The sequence below is a fragment of the Schistocerca americana genome, chromosome 7 (assembly GCF_021461395.2).
Source record: "Schistocerca americana isolate TAMUIC-IGC-003095 chromosome 7, iqSchAmer2.1, whole genome shotgun sequence".
Taxonomy (NCBI): Eukaryota; Metazoa; Arthropoda; class Insecta; order Orthoptera; family Acrididae; genus Schistocerca; species Schistocerca americana.
In genome coordinates, this window is record NC_060125.1 from 539,913,681 (window position 1) to 539,932,820 (window position 19,140).

At 43.7% G+C, this 19,140-nt stretch overlaps 1 protein-coding gene and 1 pseudogene across 1 annotated transcript in view; both read left to right on the forward strand.

The window, feature by feature from the left end:
• The window catches only part of LOC124622114 (cyclic AMP response element-binding protein A-like), a 679,969-nt gene that overhangs the window by 483,967 nt on the left and 176,862 nt on the right, over positions 1 to 19,140 (forward strand). The gene's annotated exons all lie outside the window — the stretch shown is intronic.
• LOC124623225 lies at positions 9 to 126 on the forward strand (annotated as a pseudogene).

Genomic DNA, 19,140 nt, shown 5'->3' on the forward strand with positions numbered 1-19,140 from the left:
TTGTATGAGCCAACGGCCTTGCCGCAGTGGTAACACCGGTTCCCGTCAGATCACCAACGTTAAGCGCTGTCGGGCTGGGCTAGCACTTGGATGGGTGACCATCCGGTCTGCCGAGCGCTGTTGGCAAGCGGGGTGCACTCAGCCCTTGTGAGGCAAACTGAGGAGCTACTTGATTGAGAAGTAGCGGCTCCGGTCTCGGAAACTGACATACGGCCGGGAGAGCGGTGTGCTGACCACATGACACTCCATATCCGCATCCAGTGAGGCCTGTGGGCTGAGGATGACACGGCGACCAGTCGGTACCTTTGGACCTTCATGGCCTTTTCGGGAGGAGAGAGTAGTGTTATATGGCACTCCTAATGTACAGCCGTTTTAGTCCTCGTTTATTTATATTACGTCTGATACTGGGCGGATGCAAGTGCTGTCGTTGAGATGTGTACATTGTTAGTCCTGTTGCATTTCTCATTTTAGGTCTACCTAAGCTTTTTATACTGAGGTGTTTTTGTTCTTTATGGACGAGTCTATACATAGTTACCGATCCTAACAGTTTGCATTATTCCCCTATCACACCTCACCTATCGTTTTCCTATTGCTCAGTTTTTAGATATATTTATAATCCGCATCCACTATTTCAGTTGTATTTTTTTTTATATCTCTTTATTGTGATGAACTGTCACGTTGGCTTCTAGGCATTTTCCGATTGGCTTTAGGCTGATTCCTCACGTTTGTGTGTTATTTGATTATTCTTATGTTTGTAGCTCTGCTCGTATCGATCTTGTGAACTACACTAACGTAAGCGTACGGAACAGACAACTTCCTTTTCTCGCTCTTTTGCGACAATTTATTTCGCTTCCTCACCTCATTGGCTCACACGTTAGCGGGACCGATGAAGTTGATGTTTGGACCCCTCCCCCAAATCAGTCCATCGAGCAATCAGCTCCCACGTTAGTCACATCGCCGGCCGATGTGGCCGAGTGGTTCTAGGCGCTTCAGTCCGGAACCACGCTGCTGCTATGGTCGCAGGTTCGAATCCTGCCTCGGGCATGGGTGTGTGTGTGATGTCCTTAGGTTAGTTAGGCTTAAGTAGTTCTAAGTCTAGGGGACTGATGACCTCCAGATATTAAGTCCCATAGTTCTTAGAGCCATTTGAACCATTTTTTTGAATTGCTGAGGGTAGTTGTAAACAATAGTGTGAAATCAGCGTAAGGAAGCATTCGTGTGTTCCAAAGTGCTATCAGCATTCCAGCTAGTACAACGACTGCGTACGTAATTAAGCAGAATGGTGCAGAATAGTCGAGAAGCTCCTAGTAAACCACACATTTCTGTAGTCAACACAATGCGACGCTTGAGATGGTCTACAAGCGACGCCGCTGGACATTGGGCGATTGGAAGTTAGTGATTTGGTATGATAAATCATGCTATATGTTGTGAATTGGCAGGAACCAATTCACGGGGTTTGGAGGAAGCCGAAAGGCACGCGTTTAAGCTCACGCAGGCTGGCGTGAGGTCTGGAACAGGTAAAGTAATTATACTATCAAGAAAAGTACGTAGCTTCAGGAATACTTAACTTTAATCCATAATTGGTGAACATCGGTCTGACTGTACATTCATCACAAGATAAATAGGAATTGACAATGGCGCCTTGCTAGGTCGTAGCAAATGACGTAGCTGAAGGCTATGCTAACTATCGTCTCGGCTAATGAGAGCGTAATTGTCAGTGAACCATCGCTAGCAAAGTCGGCTGTACAACTGGGGCGAGTGCTAGGACGTCTCTCTAGACCTGCCGTGTGGCAGCGCTCGGTCTGCAATCACTGACAGTGGCGACACGCGGGTCCGACGTATACTAACGGACCGCGACCGATTTAAATGGTTCAAATGGCTCTGAGCACTATGGGACTCAACTGCTGAGGTCATTAGTCCCCTAGAACTTAGAACTAGTTAAACCTAACTAACCTAAGGACAGCACAAACATCCATGCCCGAGGCAGGATTCGAACCTGCAACCGTAGCGGTCTTGCGGTTCCAGACTGCAGCGCTTTTAACTGCACGGCCACTTCGGCCGGCCGGCCGATTTAAAGGCTACCACCTAGCAAGTGTGGTGTCTGGCGGTGACACCACACTGTACCTTGTCACAATCCGATGCAAGAGTTTGGGTTTGGTTAGTGCTAGCATAACAATGCTCCCTGCCACAAAGCAGCAGCTGTGAGCCAATGACTTGTGAACAATAACCTTTCTGAAATGGGTTGGCCTCCCTAGAGTCCCGACCTGAACCCAATGGAACACCTTTGGGGCGAGTTAGAACGCCACTTGGCTTCAGACCTCACAAGGGAACATCCCCATCGCACCCCCCTCAGATTTAGTTATAAGTTGGCACAGTGGATAGGCCTTGAAAAACTGAACACAGATCGATCGAGAAAACAGGAAGAAGTTGTGTGGAACTACGAAAAAATAAGCAAAATATACAAGCTGGGTCGTCCATGTGCAATATAGGCAATATTAAGGGTGCTATGAGCCGAGGAGTGCCGTGGTCCCGTGGTTAGCGTGAACAGCTGCGGAAGGAGAGGTCTTTAGTTCGAATCTGCCCTCGGTCCGTTCGTTCATTGACGTCTCTGTTCACTGTAATAAGTTTGGTGTCTGTGTTTTGCGACAGCACCGCAAAACCGTCGACGAAAGGACGTGTCTCTCCAATGGGAACCGAAAACATTTGATCGCAAGGTCATAGGTCAACCGATTCCTCCACAGGAAAACACGTCTGATATATTCTATACGACACTGGTGGCAGCATGTGCGTCACATGACAGGAATATGTTGTCGACCCACCTAACTAGTACACTTGGCGAATGGGTAAAAAGATTCTTCTACCTTGCCCGATTTAGGTTTTCTTGTGGATATAATAATCACTCCAAAAAAAGTGATGAAAACATAAGGGTTTGTCACATAAACTGAAAATAAAAAGTTAAAATTTTCGGTCGAGGGAAGATTCGAACCAAAGACCTCTAGTTCCGCAGCTGTTCACGCTAACCACGGGACCACGGCTCGCCTTGTCTCATGTTGCCCTTAATATTGCCTATATTGCACATGGACGACCCAGTTTGTATATTTTGCTTATTTTTCCATAGTTCCACACAACTTCTTCCTGTTTTCTCGATCGATCTGTATTCAGTTTTTCAAGGCCTATCCACTGTGCCAACTTATAACTAAATCTGAGGGGGGTGCGATGGGGAGGTTCCCTTGTCAGTGCCGAACTATTAGCTCCTCTGGATTCGGCTCATGGGAAAGAAATGCGTAGCATTCCTCCACAGACATTCAAACAGTTCTTTGAAATTGTCGCCAGCTGAGCTCCAGCAGTCATTAAGCTGGAGGGCGGACACATCCCGTACTAATATCCACTAGTAAGCGTCCAGTTACTTTTGATTAAATAATGTATTTTCAGTTCCGTGGAAATAATTTCGAGCAGGGTAGAGGCGGGAGGACGCAGTAGCTGCTAGCAGGAGCAGCTGCGCGCCCGGACAGACAAGTATGCAGAGAGGAATTACAAACACTGTGTGTGAGCGCCCGTGTTGCTCAAGTCCGGCGTTGCATCGCAGCTGCAGAGTCAGCCAAACACGGCGGTCACTGACCTCAAGCTTCGGACTCAAGCGGCGCCCATTCACGCCATTCACTCCTCCACATGCACATGTAACTACTGTTCTGTTGTCCGCCTAATGGAGATAATTCAGTGCTCCGTTGCATTTAGGAAAAGTCGGAAGTACTTCCTTTTGTCACCCTTATAAGTTTCCCCTCAAAAATTAATGTATCTCGAAATTTCTTCCTGTGAAACAATGAAGCAAACGCTAATTTCATGTCACAGTTACGCTTATTTTTCTTTTAGTTTCTCAGCCATTGGCCGTAACTTTTCCCTCTTCATTTCTAATGTTATACCACAATCTTCTTTCTCTCCCTTATCATCTCTTCTCTGACGTCATTGCTATCACGGTCCAAATCTACTTGTATCTAATTCATCTCTTCCGATTCCTCATAAACAAATAAAATTTGTGCATTTTTCTGCGGCAGATATTACTTGTTGCGCTGTTTACTTCATAAATGCTTCCAACTGTTGATTCTGTATTATGTTATTGTGTTCTCCAATCTGCAAACTAGTTTAATGCTGTCAGTCTCTTTAATTTTCCTACAGATGGCACCTATCTTTCCACAGCTATGCATGCTTTCACATCTTCGCATTTGTGCTATAGGCATTCAAGTCTTGCCCTACTGTACTTTTTTCGGTCTCATTATTTATATGTCTTTATTGCATTTTATCTACTTCATATGCAGTATTTTTGTATTTTCTCCTTCCGTAAGTCAAAATCAATATCTCGCATGCCATTCAAGGATTTGTTTTTTGTCTATTTGATCCTCTGCTTCATCACTATTTCATCTCTGAAATCTACCCATTCTTCTTCTGTTGTAATCCTTTCCCGTGTTTCAGAATTCAAATTCATTATTAATTTGCTCTGTTGGCAACAATACGATTTCTGTATTTTGACAACAGATTCTGTAGCACTCATTTGCTCAAGTATTTTACAATGCATTTATCAATGTACAGTCTGATTTAATCAAATGAGATACAAGAATAAAATCATTATCTCTACGAAACAACACAGCAATGTTTCTCTTTGTTGTCTTATAGACTTCTTGAGATGTTTTTTCATCAATTTGCACAGTGATTACAATTTCCTCTGCTTCGCCCAACACAATATTGCAGACCTGGTCACAAGCATATGACCCTCCGGTAAGCTCTTGTTCAGTCCTCGCCTTCACATAGATTCTTTCATTCAAGCTTAGGCTTCACTAGATACAGTGGCCAATTAACGGTAATAGCTGCAACCTGATCTCCACGTTCCACTATTTGTCTTAAACTTTCGCGACTAGTTCATGAACATTAACTCATGTTGTTGTCTCATCAAAGATTCTATTCAGCACCATCGATTGGGCCGTCGATTCATGAGACGTTTGAGAAGTATCAGGAAGTCTCCAGGTAATGTGTTCACCCCATGTATCACGTAAGTTGGGGATGCAATTCCAGAAGAACATCGGAACGTACGTATGCGTTCTTGATCTCTGTTCGTCCAGCATAAAGTGCTATCAGCTGATGTGGAGGCTGTTATTTGAGAAGAGTGCCACGTTGTATAGAAATAAGCATAGATTTTTACTGAATTCTTCCGTTCTGCTACGTCTCGTTGTCTTACAGTCAACATTCCTAAGTAGATGATCCAGCCTACGTCCCCATAAGCTTGCGTACTACAGTCCGCACCCGGTAGCTGAATTGACAGACTGACAGAATGTGAATCCTAAGGGCCCGGCTTCGATTCCCGGCTGGGTCGGAGATATTCTCCGCTCAGGGACTGGGTGTTGTATTGTCCTAATCATCATCATTTCGTCCCCATCGACGCACAAGTCGGAGAAGTGCCGTCAAATCGAAAGACTTGCACCCGGCGAACGGTCTACCTGAAGGGAGATCCTAGTTACACGACATTTACATTTGCGTGCTACAAATGTTATCCCTCAGGCGTTAGTCTGGCTTGCTCACAGCAGTACCGTTTTTCGTGTGAGTTATTTATTTGCTTACGTCTTCGTAGTAGTCGTGACATCCAGTTTTTCTTTGGAGCAGTGTAAATAATTAAATAAATATAATTAGGTAATCCGTCGGTGTTCTTTTTTTGTGTGTAACAGAATTTCCTTAAACGGTGGAATCCTGTTTACTAACGCACTGAAACCGTACCTCAACGTGTGTGGACATAGGGCTCTGTAAAGTAAGTCGTGCGGAAAAATATTAACATTTGCGTGCTGGGTGACGGCTGCGGCACAAAACACGCACGCATTGCGTAAGCGCGTCTGTGAGCACAGTTGTGCGGGCCAGACCCGACGCGGCACGGCGGGACGAGCCCGGGAAGACTCGAATTTCGTGGAGGACGAGTTGCTGCTGTGGCATAAGGAAACTCAAAATTTTAGAAGGGCCAGACAAGGAGACTTATTCCCAGCAACCGTACAGCAAGTTTTCAGATCCATGAAAGAAGAATCAATACCTTTTAATTAAAAATCAGTAAATTCGCCAGCCCACGATTACTTCTACATCTACATCTACATGATTACTCTACAATTCACATTTAAGTGCTTGGCAGAGGGTTCATCGAATCACAATCATACTATCTCCCTACCATTCCACTACCGAAGAGCGTGCGGGAAAAACTAACACCTAAACCTTTCTGTTCGAGCTCTGATTTCTCTTATTTTATTTTCATGATCATTCCTACCTATGTAGGTTGGGCTCAACAAAATATTTTCGTATTCGGAAGAGAAAGTTGGTGACTGAAATTTCGTAAATAGATCTCGCCGCGACGAAAAACGTCTTTGCTTTAATGACTTCCATCCCAACTCGCGTATCATATCTGCCACACTCTCTGCCCTATTACGTGATAATACAAAACGAGCTGCCCTTTTTTGTACCCTTTCGATGCCCTCCGTCAGTCCCACCTGGTAAGGATCCCACACCGCGTAGCAATATTCTAACAGGACGAACGAGTGTAGTGTAAGCAGTCTGCCCGCATCTCGTGGTCGTGCAGTAGCGTTCTCGCTTCCCACGCCCGGGTTCCCGGGTTCGATTCCCGGCGGGGTCAGGGATTTTCTCTGCCTCGTGATGGCTGGGTGTTGTGTGCTGTCCTTGGGTTAGTTAAGTTTAAGTAGTTCTAAGTTCTAGGGGACTTATGACCACAGCAGTTGAGTCCTATAGTGCTCAGAGCCATTTGAACCATTTTTTTGTAAGCAGTCTCTTTAGTAGACTTGTTGCATCTTCTAAGTGTCCTACCAATGAAACGCAACTTTTGGCTCGCCTTCCCCACAATATTATCTATGTGGTCTTTCCAACTGAAGTTGTTCGTAATTTTTACACTCAGGCACTTAGTTGAATTGACAGCCTTGAGAATTGTACTATTTATCGAGTAATCGAATTCCAACGGATTTCTTTTGGAACTCATGTGGATCACCTCACATTTTTCGTTATTTAGCGTCAACTGCCACCTGCCACACCATACAGCAATCTTTTCCAAATCGCTTTGCAACTGATACTGGTCTTCGGATGACCTTACTAGACGGTAAATTACAGCATCATCTGCGAACAACCTAAGAGAACTGCTCAGATTGTCACCCAGGTCATTTATATAGATCAGGAACAGCAGAGGTCCCAGGACGCTTCCCTGGGGAACACCTGATATCACTTCAGTTTTACTCGATAATTTGCTGTCTATTACTACGAACTGCAACCTTCCTGACAGGAAACCACGAATCCAGTCGCACAATTGAGACGATACCCCGTAGGCCCGCAGCTTGATTAGAAGACGCTTGCGAGGAACGGTGTCAAAAGCTTTCCGGAAATCTAGAAATACGGAATCAACTTGAGATCCCTTGTCGATGGCGGCCATTACTTCGTGCGAATAAAGAGCTAGCTACTTACACAATCGAACTACCGTTTAAGAAAAGGCTTCACACTACTGATTACTTGATAAAAGAGTTAACGTGTTACATACGAGGGGCGTTCAGTAGTTAATGCAACACATTATTCTCTGACAGCAAGTTGGTTTTATTCAGGATTCTAATATAACATATTACTCCTTGCTCTTTTGACTACAAAACTTTGTTTTTCAACATAATCTCCGTTCAATAACACGACCTTTTGCCACCTGACTGTGAGGGCCTGTATGCGAAACGTTACCTCTCTACTGGTCGACGCCGGAGCCAACGTCTTGCTTCATCAGCAACTTCCCCATCACCCACATACTGCTTCTTTCGGAGTTCATCCTTCATTGGACCAAACTGATAGAAATCGGAAGGTGCAGGGTGGATGAGGAAGAACAGTCCAGAGAAGTTCTGTGCGGTGCTCTCGGATGCGCATACTTGTGTTAGGCCTTGCGCTGTCATGGAACAGTAGAAAATCGTTCGCATTTTTGTGGCAAAAAACTCTGTAGTCCAATATTGCAGGAGTCACAGCTGTGTCCGGCCGGCTGTCACCTGGGAGATCGGACAGGTTCGCGCGACCTTGTTGCGATGATGACTGACGCCTCGCCCAACGACTTATCGTGCTTTTGTTCGCTGCCAGGTCTCCGCAGGCATTCTGCAAGCGCATATAGGTATCCACGATGCTGTGGTTTTCCCCTGAAAGACACTCCGTGACACCTCTCTGCTTGGAATGCACCTCCACTAAACGCTACTTTGAAGGCTACGTATATCTCCACAGTGTACGGGAACTTCATGAAATATGAGGGAGTTGAAACGTTAATATTCCACGATACCCCACAAAAATATCTGCATTTTTTAACCGAAATGGCCGAGAAAAAAAGTGTTACATTACAGGGTTATTACAAATGATTGAAGCGATTTCACAGCTCTACAATAACTTTATTATTTCAGATATTTTCACAATGCTTTGCACACACATACAAAAACTCAAAAAGTTTTTTTAGGCATTCACAAATGTTCGATATGTGCCCCTTTAGTGATTCGGCAGACATCAAGCCGATAATCAAGTTCCTCCCACACTCGGCGCAGCATGTCCCCATCAATGAGTTCAAAAGCATCGTTGATGCGAGCTCGCAGTTCTGGCACGTTTCTTGATAGAGGAGGTTTAAACACTGAATCTCTCACATAACCCCACAGAAAGAAATCGCATGGGGTTAAGTCGGGAGAGCGTGGAGGCCATGACATGAATTACTGATCATGATCTCCACCACGACCGATCCATTGGTTTTCCAATCTCCTGTTTAAGAAATGCCGAACATCATGATGGAAGTGCGGTGGGGCACCATTCTGTTGAAAGATTAAGTCGGCGCTGTCGGTCTCCAGCTGTGGCATGAGCCTATTTTCCAGCATGTCCAGATACACGTGTCCTGTAACATTTTTTTCGCAGAAGAAAAAGGGGCCGTAAACTTTAAACCGTGAGACTGCACAGAACACGTTAACTTTTGGTGAATTGCGAATTTGCTGCACGAATGCGTGAGGATTCTCTACCGCCCTGATTCGCACATTGTGTCTGTTCACTTCACCATTAAGAAAAAATGTTGCTTCATCACTGAAAACAAGTTTCGCACCGAACGCATCCTCTTCCATGAGCTGTTGCAACCGCGCCGAAAATTCAAAGTGTTTGACGTTGTCATCGGGTGTCAGGGCTTGTAGCAATTGTAAACGGTAAGGCTTCTGCTTTAGCTTTTTCCGTAGGATTTTCCAAACAGTCGGCTGTCGTACCTTTAGCTCCCTGCTTGCTTTATTCGTCGACTTCCGCGGGCTACGCGTGAAACTTGCCCGCACGCGTTCAACCGTTTCTTCGCTCACTGCAGGCCGACCCGTTGATTTCCCCTTACAGAGGCATCCAGAAGCTTTAAACTGCGCATACCATCGCCGAATGGAGTTAGCAGTTGGTGGATCTTTGTTGAACTTCGTCCTAAAGTGTCGTTGCACTGTTATGACTGACTGATGTGAGTGCATTTCAAGCACGATATACGCTTTCTCGGCTCCTGTCGCCATTTTGTCTCACTGCGCTCTCGAGCGCTCTGGCGGCAGAAACCTGAAGTGCGGCTTCAGCCGAACAAAACTTTGAGTTTTTCTACGTATCTGTAGTGTGTCGTGACCATATGTCAATGAATGGAGCTACAGTGAATTTATGAAATCGCTTCAATCTTTTGTAATAGCCCTGTACTTCTTGAGCGCCCTTCGTATTTGACCTTATACATGTAAGCGACAGAGCTTTAAGAAAAAGGTCTGACGTTATGTTTCACTTTCTTATATGCTTAGACTAATTTGCGCTCTGTTTTAAGGAAAGGCTAGTTCTTCGCGATCTCAACGTATACGACGTCATATCTCGTACAATGACATAATTTAGCAGGTACATTCAGCGGTGTATGTGGATACCGTCTGCAAAAAGTGTTGCAAGTAAAGTCAGTAGTAAAGAAGTAATAAATTAAAACGTCGCACCTGATGCTGAAATTTTACTGCATGAACAGCGAAAATTTAAAAAGCGATAAATTTTTTTTTCCTTCATTATGTCGTGGTAGGTGGCAGCAGGGAAAAGTTTCGTAAAGGCTTGAAGTTATGTATAAAATTTGTTGCAAGTCGCTGAATGCTCTCATTCGCAAATACTGGATGAATGTAATCTGCGTAATTTGCGCCCCGACAGTTACACTGCCTCGAGACATACACACAGACTACAATACTTGTCTCGTTGCGTTAAATCTTTAACATAAAGTTATTATTCTTAACGCGGAAATTATGACGACATTTTAAATTTTTAATTTCGCTCAGTAGCCGTATGAAATATTGAAAATAAAATTTTTGCTTTCCCTGGAAGCCCTTAGATAGGCCACCCTCCAACTGGGCCTATGCGCCTGGTTACCTGTTTAGTAATCGGTACAGTGCACTTACCAGTATGGTCCAAAACGCCGCGCATGAGAACGGGATTTTCCAGTGCTCATACCTCGATTTCTATTTATGATAAAAGGGTAGGGTCAAATATTTTGAATAGGTTTTGCGCTACCGACCATCTGTGTACCCAACAGGAAGTTCATCTTAGTGTCACTTCCCTACAGTACGTGGTCAAATTACGCATATTACACACTTCCACCTGCTTAGGCAAATGGAACAAATCGATTGATTCTTTTTGCATTTGATGTGGTCTACGGTGGGCTTTATCTCGAGGCACCATTTGTTCGTGGGCATTTCCTCTGAAAATCTCAAAAAAGTGTTTTTACTATATTTTCGCCATCGCCAGTGGACCAAAAACCAGCTGAGGATTCCACGACGGTTAAGCACAGAAAATGGCTTAAATTTATACGATATTTTCCTAAGATATCGATCTCGAACAGCCTTGAAAATTTTCTTCATGTCTTTATCCGTTTCTGAGATATAGAGGTTAAAATTTACCCTACTTGCACACGTAAAAAAAGAAAGCAGTTTGTGAAATGACATAGCACGAAGAAATATGCTGTACAGTGTTTCCGTTATCGTCTGGCAATCCAATTTTGTAATGCTAAATCAAATTCATTTTTTTCACGTTAGATCCGCTCGGAGGCGTAACATTAGTTTTGTGTTATTTCGATTTCATACAAGTTAACTATCTAAATTTTGCTGGACAGTACATTTCTTTTCATGTGAGTTACATGTCCTGCAGCAGGGAAAAGAAGGCAACAAGCACAAAATATGCGAATATGTTCTTTAGAAATTCTGACTGAAGACTAGGATACTAGCTGTACCAAACTACCTTCCTTAGCATCTTTAAAAATTTTCCCAAAAGTATTGACATGCGAACGTATTCGCTCATTTTTATGCTGAGAGAAAAGAGACAGTGGCAGTGGCAAAAAGACGGAAAAGTAATAAATATTGGAAGATAGTAGACAGTGGTTGTGTTATACAAAAAGCGAAGGAGACAACGGCAGTTTGAGAGAAAGAGAGCGAAACAGTGGCAGTGAAACATAGTTCCCAGTGACAGAACAGTGCAAGGAAAAGAGTCAAGGAGACAGTGCCAGTGGGGGAAAAATTAAGAGAAAGTGAGAGCCAATGATAATGAGAGACAGAGTATATGACAATGACAACGAGGAAGAGAGAAAAAGTGACAGTGAGAAGAGACAGCAGCAGTAGAAAGGAAGGAATGAGATATTACCAGTAAGAGAGAGCGAGAGGGAAACGTTGACAATGAAAGGAGACTAATAGGACAGAACGGAAGGGATTGTGACTGTGGCACAGGTGACAATGACAGACACAAACAGATAATGACAACTAGTTGAGCTGAATGAGTGAGTTAGCAAGGACAACTGGGAGAGGATGGGTATGAGCGACTTACAGCTATGGACTAGTGGAAGTGAGTGAGTTACAATTTGGGGAACTTACGAGAGTTAGAGGTGAGTTGCAAGTTAAAAAAAGCGCGAATATTTTCGCATCCCAAAATTTTTGAGAAAATTTTTAAAGGTGTTCAGGCAGGTAGAATGTAGCAGCTGGTACCTCACTTTTCAGTCAGTCTTTCAAGTAAACGGGAACATGTTCGCATTTATTGTGTTCAGATAGGAGCATTTTTCCATTGGTATAGAAACCTAAACAAGTTTCTTTGCTTGCGTGCTTTCCGAGGAAAGTGTAGACATATTTGTTCTATAAATCCAAGTCCTTTTTTCTTGTTGCAGTATGATATTTTACGTACTTTTCAGACAGTTTCCTCGTTTTGTATTAAAGGAATCTTCAGTGGAGTAGTTAAGTGTTTGTGCTAGCAAAGTCTGCGTTTCCTCTCATCTGATCCTGGATTTATAAAGCGAATATCTGATTGACATTTTTTTACTGATGCCATTGTACTGTTTTTCTTCTACTGCACATATACTACAACAAATAGATGGACTGAACAGATCAATTAAAACACACTTTGCTACACCCTACTGTGCCATTTCTCCACAGTGATAACCAGTTTCATACAATTACAAAACATCTTTGGATCAATTGTAATTGGAGAGTAACCAGTCAGTGTCAAGTGACCTGTGGACAGCGTGTACATCATCTGAAAATGACTGCTTACGATGGAGCTACAATCGATCCGAAAATATTCTGTAGCTGAACGAAATCAGTTGTTGTTGCTGTTGTTGTTCAGTCAGAAGTCAGCGGTTTGATACAGATCTCCTTGCTAGTTTATACTGTGCAAGCCTCTTCGTCTACATAATTACTGCAACGTACATCGAAGTGAACTGGCTTACTGTGTTCATGCGTTGGTCTCTCTCTAGAATTTCTACCCCAACAGTTCCCCCCACTACCAAATCCACGATATGTTCTATCAACTGATTCCTTCTTTTAGTTACGTTGTGCCATAAATTTCTTTTTTCCCCGATCCGATAGCGTTCCTCTTCATTAGTTACCCTATCTACTTATCTAACCTTCAACACATTTCAAAACCTTCTACTTTAGTGCCTGAACTGTTCATCGTCCACATTCCGCTTGCGTACAAGCTTACACTTCAGGTAAATACCTCCACAAAAGAAATCCTAAAACTTCAATTTATAGTCGATTTTAACTTATTTCTCTATTTCAAAACCACTTTTCTTGCTACTGAAGGTCTGCATTTCACGTCCTCTCTAGTTCAGCCATCATCACTGGTTTTGTGCCCAAATAGCAAAGTTTATGAACCACTTTTAGTGTACTATCCTCTAATCGGATTCCCTCAGCTTGCTATTTTCAATTACCCATTTACTTTTGCTGGTCTTCATCTTACATCCACTTTTCAAGACACTATCCATTCGATTCAATTGCTCTTCCAAGTCCTTAGCTGTCTCCAGCAAAATTACACTGTCATCGCCAGACCTCAAAGCTTATACTTCTTCTCCCTGAACTTCAATTTCCTTTGCAGATTTTTTCCTGATTTCATTCACAGCTTGCATCGGGGATCGACTCAACCGTGTCTCGCTCGCATCTGAATTACGATTTTCCTTTCATGTCGTCTGACTATTGTAATTTCCAACAGGTTTTTATTCATGTTGCAGATAACTTTTACTCCCGTTATATTACTCCCACTACCTTCAAAATTTCAAAGAGTGTTTTCCAGCTATCTTGTCAAAACCTTTCTCAAAATCTAAAAATGCTGCAAATGTAGGATAGCCTTCCTTCAGCCTATTTTCTAAATTAATTCATGGGATCAGTATTTCCTCTCATGTATCTATAATCTCCGGAATCCAAACTAATCTTCTGATAAGAATAATGTGAAATTAGACCTGAAAATCAATTGTAACACGAGTACAGTAATGTATAATCAGCATCTTGAAAAGGAATTTGTACAAATAAAGAATTATAGAAGCAGTTGATGAGTTGTTGTACTAGGGGTGGATGAACACAACGGCTGCGTGGGCAGTAAAAGAAAAATACAAAACACGAAATGAGGACGCTTTGAGCTGTGGAGCAGAGTGGTAACTCTCATACCTAAACAAACCGTAAATTTCACCGGCTTGGTAACGTTTTATTTTATTTGAACAGATGTCGAGTTACTGTTTTTACAGACATCATCAGCTCCATAAAAGGGAAATACAAATAGATACTTTCTAGGATTTGTGAAACATGAACACGAACCTGTTACGTACAAACCGAAAAACAAGTAGACTTATTACTTTGTAAGGAATCGACACAGTAATAATTTAAGTAAATGTTTGCTGACTATACCATATTCTTAGTTGTTGTCTTCGGAGCTGTTACTAATTTAGTGTCTTTCCTCTTTTTATTGCAGGTGAGCTTCATATATCACTGGTTTTTACGCAGAAGTTTAGTGATGGGTAAGCTACATTTTTCTTATGTTGCAGAGATTTTTTTGTGATGATTATTCCTTCTGAAGTAATAATGTAGATGAATATCTATATTTACCTCTATTCACTGCCTCAGTATTTTCACTAAACGTGTGTTTTTCGACAGTTCCTTTAAACTGTAAACGCTTGTGACTTCAACTGGTAAATACTGAATAATCTAACTGAAACTGAGATGTACTGCCCGCTTCCTCAATTTACTGCAGCGTACTGCAACGTAGCGCGACTCCAATGCGGATGTACAAGCACCAGCATGTTGGCAAGGGATCAGAGCGGCATTCGTGTCTTTCCGACATGGGTGCGGTAAATGCGAAAACGTGAACTATGGCGACGTCCAACTAGGACCAACGAACTGTTACTCTTTTATTGGTTGTCTGAGGACAAACACCACTAGATATCCATCATAGAATGAAGAATGTGTGTGGGGCAGCTTGTAGGTCGTAAACCACCGTTGTCGAATGGCACGCCATATTTCGAGTGGTCGACACAAGACAGAAGTCTATCTGGGAAGCCAATGTTATATCAAGTGGCAGACAATCGAGCACCAGCCCTGTAGTTTTAATCTCTTCACATGTAATTATCACGCTTTCGGTGCCATAAACAAGGCCTTCTAGGATAGGCGATTCCTGTCGGGCGAGGATGTCCAACAGGCAGTTACGGACTACACGCAGCAAGACACGGTGTTTTATCAGACGCGTATCTACAACTGATGCGTGGTTGAGATGACTGTCTCAAAGCTCACGGCGATTTTGCCTAATTGTCATCCCGATTCTGGATTGTTCCGCCCTACGGCCCCCAAACGAAAACTTTTTGATTGCGAATCGCGAGAAAGAGACAGTCAACAACTTGTGACCATTGATAACCACGAGATTGTACATATATATCTACATCGATACTCTGCAAATGACATTTAAGTGCCTGGCAGAGGGTTCATCGAACCGCCTTCACAATTCTCTATTATTCCAATTTCGTATAGCGTGCGGAAAAAACGAACACCTATTTCTTACCGTACGAGCTCTCATTTCCCTTATTTTATCGTGGTGACCGTTCCGCCCTATGTAGGTCCGTGTCAAGAAATTATTTTCGCATTCGGATGAGAAATTTGGTGATTGGAATTTTGTGAGAAGATTCCGTCGCAACGAAGAACGCCTTTCTTTTAATGATGTCCAGCCCAAATCCTGTATCATTTCTGTGACACTCTCTCTCATATTTCGCGATAATACAAACCGTGCTGCCCTTCTTTGAACTTTTTCGATGTACTCCGTCAGTCCTACCTGGTAAGGGTCCCACACCGCACAGCAGTATTCTAAAAGAGAAAGGACAAGCGTAGTGTAGGCAGTCTCCTTAGTAGATCTGTTACATTTTCTAAGTATCCTGCCAATAAAATGCAGTCTTTGGTTAGCCTTCCCCACAACATTTTCTATGTGTTCCTTCCAATTTAAGTTGTTCGTAATTGTAATACCTAGGTATTTAGTTGAATTTACGGGTTTTAGATTAGACTGATTTATCGTGCAACCGAAGTTTAACGAATTCCTTTTAGCACTCATGTGGATGAGTTATTTAGGGTCAACTGCCAATTTTCGCACCATTCAGATATCTTTTCTCAATCGTTTTGAAATTTGTATTGATCTTCTGTTGACTTTATTAGTCGATAAAAGACAGCGTCATCTGCAACCAGCTAAGACGGCTGCTAACATTGTCTCCCAAATCGTTTATTTAGAGAAGGAACAGCAAACGGCCTATAACACTACCTTTGCTAACGCCTGAAATCACTTCTGTTTTACTCGATGACTTTCCGTCATTACTACGAAATGTGACCTCTCTGACACGAAATCACAAATCCAGTCACATAACTGAGACGATATTCCATAAACACGCAATTTCACTACAAGCCACTTGTGTGGTACAGTGTCAAAAGCCTTCCGGAAATCCAGAAATACGGAATCGATCTGAAATCCCTTGTCAATAGCACTCAACACTTCATGTGAATAAAGAGCGAGTTGTGTTTCACAGGAACGATGTTTTCTAAACCCATGTTGACTGTTTGTCAAATGGTTCAAATGGCTCTGAGCATTATGGGACGTAACATCTGGGGTCATCAGTCCCCTAGAACTTAGAACTACTTAAATCTAACTAACCTAAAGACATCACACACATCCATGTCCGAGGCAGGATTCGAACTTGCGAACGTAGCGGTCGCGCGGTTCCAAACTGAAGCGTCCAGAACCGCTCCGCCACTCAGGCCTGTGTGTAAACAGGCAGTTTTCTTCGAGGTAATTCATAATGTTTGAACACAATATGTGTTCCAAAATCCTGCTGCATATCGACGTTAACGATATGGACCTGTAATTTAGTGGATTACTCCTACGACCTTTTTGGAATATTGGCGTGAACTGTGCAATTTTCCAGTCTCTGACGCCTGGTGGTGATGTGGTAAATTAAACATGTTAGGGGAGCAGAGACGAATAGGGGATCATTTTAGTTGCGAGTGGGGAAGTCCACTGGCATCAGGAACTGTGACAAAGAGCAGATTGTTGTAGACGGGCACCCGGGCACGAGCGTCTGAGAAACGGCGAAGCTTCTGAGCCGTTCGTGTGCTACTGTCGTGAGAATCTGTGGAAGGTGGTTGAAGGGCGTTGAAACCACGAGTAGGTGAGAAGCTGTTGGACAACCACACCTCATCACAGAACGTGAAGGTTAGAGGCGTGCCCACTCTGTAAATCAGGACAGGAGACAGTCTATTCGACATCTGACGACTGAGTAACACTCTGGTGTAGCCACAGATGTCTCGGAGCACACCGTCCAGCGCACGTTGTTAAACGTGGCCTCCATAGCAAATGATCGCTACATATTCCCATGTTGACAACTATCACCGTCAATTACGATTACAATGGGACGGTATCGATATTGGACCGTGAAACTGTGAAAAATTGTCAGCATGTCGAATGAATCACGTTTCTTGTTGCATCAGGTCGGTGGTCGTGTCCAGATACACCTACATTGAGGTGAACGGCTGCTCGAAACATACAAAGCGCCTCAGATGCAGGGAGATGGGGGCACTATTATACACTACCGGCCATTAAAATTGCTACACCAAGAAGAAATGCAGATGATAAACGGGTATTCATTGGACAAATATATTACACTAGAACTGACGTGTGATTACATTTTCACGTAATTTGGGTTCATAGATAGTGAGAAATCAGTGCCCAGAACAACCACCTCTGGCCGTAATAACGACCTTGATACGCCTGGGCATTGAGTCATACACAGCATGGATGGCGTGTACAGGTACAGCTGCCCATGCAGCTTCAACACGATACCACAGTTCATCAGGATTAGTGACTGGGGTATTGTGCCACCATTGACCAGACGTTTACAGTTGGTGAGAGATCTGGAGAATGTGCTGGCCAGTGCAGCAGTCGAACATTTTCTGTATCTAGAAAGGCCCGTACAGGTCCTGCAACACGCGGTCGTGCATTATCCTGCTGAAATGTAGGGCTTCACAGGGATCGAATGAAGGGTAGAGCCACGGGTCGTAACACGTCTGAAATGTAACGTCCACTGTTCAAAGTGCCGTCAATGCGAACAAGAGGTGACCGAGACGTGTAACCAGTGCCACCCCGTACCATCATGCCGGGTGATACGCCAGTATGGCGATGACAAATACACGCTTCCAATGTGCGTTCAGCGCGATGTCGCCAAACACGGATGCGACCATCATTATGCTGTAAACAGAACCTGGATTCATCCGAAAAAATGACGTTTTGCCATTCGTGCACCCAGGTTCGTCGTTGTACACTATCGCAGGCGCTCCTGTCTGTGATGCAGCGTCAAGGGTAACCGCAGCCACGGTCTCCGAGCTGATAGTCCATGCTGCTGCAAACATCGTCGAACTGTTCGTGCAGATGGTTATTGTCTTGCAAACGTCCCCATCTGATGACTCAGGGATCGAGACGTGGCTGCACGATCCGTTGCAGCCATGCGGATAAGATGCCTGTCATCTCGACTGCTAGTGATACGAGGCTGTTTGGATCCAACGCGGCGTTCCGTATTACCCTCCTGAACCCACCGATTCCATATTCTGCTAACAGTCATTGGATCTCGACCAACGCGAGCAGCAATGTCGCGATACGATAAACCGCAATCGTGATAGGCTACAATCCTACCTTTATCAAAGTCGGAAACGTGATGGTACGCATTTCTCCTGGCATCACAACAACGTTTCACCAGAGAACGCCGGTCAACTGCTGTTTTTGGTTGAGGAATCGGTTGGAAACTATTCTCATGTCAGCACGCTGTAGGTGTCGCCACCGGCGCTAACGTTGTGTGAATGCTCTGAAAAGCTAACCATTTGCATATCACAGCATCTTCTTCCTGTCGGTTAAATTTGTCGTCTGTAGCACGTCATCTTCGTGGTGTAGCAATTTTAATGGCGAGTAGTGTACTAACGGGAAAATTCATTTGCGCTTCCATGGAACCTGTAGTAACCGAAGGCACCGTGATAAGCATGGACTACGTGAACATTATTGCTGAGCACTTGCATCCATTCAGCTTGATGTCTTCACCGACGGCGATGGCATCTTCCAACATAATAACTGCACATGTCACAAGGCGATAATCGTGATAACAGTATTTGAGAAGCGTGGTGGTGAGCTCCCGTTGACGATGGGTCGCAAACTCCGCACCCACAAAACACCAGTCTTATTGCTGTATAGGAAACAGAACTTACGAAGATTTCCTCAGTCATACTGCATAATTACACGTGATACGCTGACCGAGGTGGCCGAGTGGTTCTAGGC